This window comes from Bombina bombina, chromosome 2 (genome assembly GCF_027579735.1).
Source record: "Bombina bombina isolate aBomBom1 chromosome 2, aBomBom1.pri, whole genome shotgun sequence".
In the NCBI taxonomy this organism is placed as follows: domain Eukaryota; kingdom Metazoa; phylum Chordata; class Amphibia; order Anura; family Bombinatoridae; genus Bombina; species Bombina bombina.
The window spans coordinates 1113712906-1113715991 of record NC_069500.1 but is presented as its reverse complement, the minus strand read 5'-3'; positions in this window follow the sequence as shown (position 1 = coordinate 1113715991).

The following is a 3086-nucleotide window of genomic DNA, read 5'->3' as shown; positions in this document are numbered from 1 at the left end:
ATTAAATCGTACTCAGCATTGAGGCCAAGCGGTAATTTGGTGGAGAGTTTAAATATCCAAAGCATCTCACGCTTTTCAAGCAGCTTTTGTCTATCCCCACCCCTTTTAGGAGTGGGTATGTGATCTATGGCCTGCCACTTGAAAGAGGCATCATCTTTGTTGTGTTTGGTACAGAAGTGTTGAACTATAGGCGAGGATGATTTCCCCACTCTAATGGTGGATAAATGTTCCCTAATACGGGACCTTATGTCCCGAGTCGTAAGCCCTACGTACTGAACCTTGCACAAAGTGCAAGTTATGAGATATATTACAAACTGAGATGTACAGTTTAGACAAAACTTGATCTCATATGTACGTTGTGTGACACAGGACGTGAATGTATCAGATGTATTTATATAGTCACACGGTTTGCATCTGCTACTCCCACACCTGAACATACCCTTGTGGGTGAGCCATGAACTCACTGTGGCCCGAGGGTGGCTCAAAACAGTAGGTGATAAGTAATTGCCAAGAGTTTTATTACGGTGATAAGAACACCTCATCCCTTCAGCCACACAATTAGTGAGTTTATCGTCTGCTACAAGGAGTTTGAAATGCTTTTTAACAATACTACATACTTCATTATAGTCAGTACTATAATCAGTCACAAACGTTACTTTGTTGGTATTACATATTGGTTTTTTGTTGTTAGCGATTCTTTTCCCATGTAACATTGGTGTGCGATCCATACCCTGTACTTCCCTAGCTGCCCTATTGATAACTTTTTTCGGGTACCCCCTATTTTTCAAACGATCTATAAGATCTGTTTGATGTTCCATGTACACCTTTTCTGTCGAGCAATTTCTCTTCGCTCTAATCATCTGGCCCTTGGCTATGGAGTATAATACACTTTTGGGGTGGCAACTTTTGGCGTCTCTATATTTGTGACACAACATTTTTTATAAACTTTGTTGTATGTAGTAATATGTATGTAATTCTATATTCATTCATGCCATTTTTAATATGGTGTGTATTGTCACATATTATAGGGAAACATTTCTTGATATTGAATTGAGTGTCAGCAAGTTTGCTGCCATTTGAGAGACATATATGTATATGTATTTCAATTTGACAGCAAACAGGTGGTCTATTTTTGTTGACGTTGTAAACTTTTGTATCGGCAATTGTTTGCCTTATTTTTTGCATTGTTTGCATTAGTGTGTATGTTTTTCTCCTTCTTAGGGTATTAGCTAAACATTTTGCACTGTTTTAATTGGTGTGTGTATTTCTCTCCTTCTTAGGGTATTTGCAAAACATTTTGTACCTTTGAATTGGCGTGTATATTTCTCTCCTTCTTAGGGTATTTGCAATACATACTGTGGAAAGTTTTATGATAAACATGATGAGCATTTGATTGTTTGAACTATTTTGCTTATATATATTTGATATACTTTATCATGTATTTTTATATGTTTATTTAAGTGTATTATGTTACATAACACTTTAATACTAATACTATCTCTATTGGACTCTCTATATCCAATCTTATTATTTAGATTTGTTAAATGAGACTGATTCTGCATTAAGGGTTAATCCTAAAGGTGGTGGCTAGGCTTCACAGGCATTGGTTGTATTGATTGACCAATTATTTTCTTGTTTTGCTTTTAAAAGGGCACCACAGGTATACTGAATTAGCTATGATTACGGCTGTATAGCCGAAACATGTTAGCTTTCAGTTTGCCTGTGTTGCCTTGCTAACCTCTATATGGACCCTCCTGGAACCTATATAAAGGGCTGCAACTAACGATTATTTTCATAATCGATTAATCGGCCGATTATTTTTTCGATTAATCGACTAATCGGATAAAAAGAGAATCAATAATAGTTTTCTATGTTTTAAATAAAATCCACATAATGAGTGTTACAAATATAAACTTCAGACTAAATCTTTACATTAACACAACTGTTTCTTCAATTTTTAAGCAGCAGAGCACAGTTTTATAATCAAACAAAACAAAACCACAAACTGTTTGAAAAGAGGTAGAACTAGAAAGAGTTAGACTATCACTTAATAACATTCTGTTATTCACTCTTTCAGAAACTTTGCATTGAAATGCAAAAATCTCAACATGTGCACATGCTTCTGGCTAAGGCTAAGCCAATCGGATTGAACTTGAATCTGATTGGCTGATTCAATTAATTCCGATTGGCTGATAGAATCAGCCAATCGGAATTCGACGGACGCCATCTTCGACGGACGTCATTTAAAGGAACCTCATTCGTCGGGAAGTCGTCGTGCCGGATGGATGTTCCGCGTCGGAGGAGCGAAGAAAGAAGATTGAAGATGCCGCTTGGAAGAAAACTTCATCCTGATGGAGGACCTCTTCTCTGCCGCTTGATTGAAGACATCACCGGATGGAAGACTTCTTTGCCGCTTGGATGAAGACATCGCCGGATGGAAGACTTCTTCTCTGCCGCTTGATTGAAGACATCGCCCGGATCGGATGAAGAGTTCTGCCCGGCTGGGTGAAGACAAGGTAGGGAGATCTTCAGTGGGGTAGTGTTAGGTTTATTTAAGGGGGGTTTGGGTTAGAGTAGGGGTATGTGGGTGGTGGGTTGTAATGTTGGGGGGTGGTATTGTGTTTTTTTTTTTACAGGCAAAAGAGCTGATTTCTTTAGGGCATGCCCCGCAAAGGCCCTTTTAAGGGCTGGTAAGGTAATAGAGCTGTTAACTTTTGTATTTTAGAATAGGGTAGGGACATTTTTGGGGGGCTTTATTATTTTATTAGGGGGCTTAGAATAGGTGTAATTAGTTTAAAAATCTTGTAATCTTTTTTTATTTTTTGTAATTTAGTTTAATTTAGTTTAGTTTATTTAATTGTATTTTAGTTTAGATATTTGTAGTTTATTTAATTTATTGATAGTGTAGGTGTATTTGTAACTTAGGTTAGGATTTATTTTACAGGTAAATTGGTAATTGTTTTAACTAGGTAGCTATTAAATAGTTATTAGCTATTGTACCTAGTTAAAATAAATACCAAGTTACCTGTAAAATAAATATAAACCCTAAAATAGCTAAAATGTAATTATTAATTACATTGTAGCTA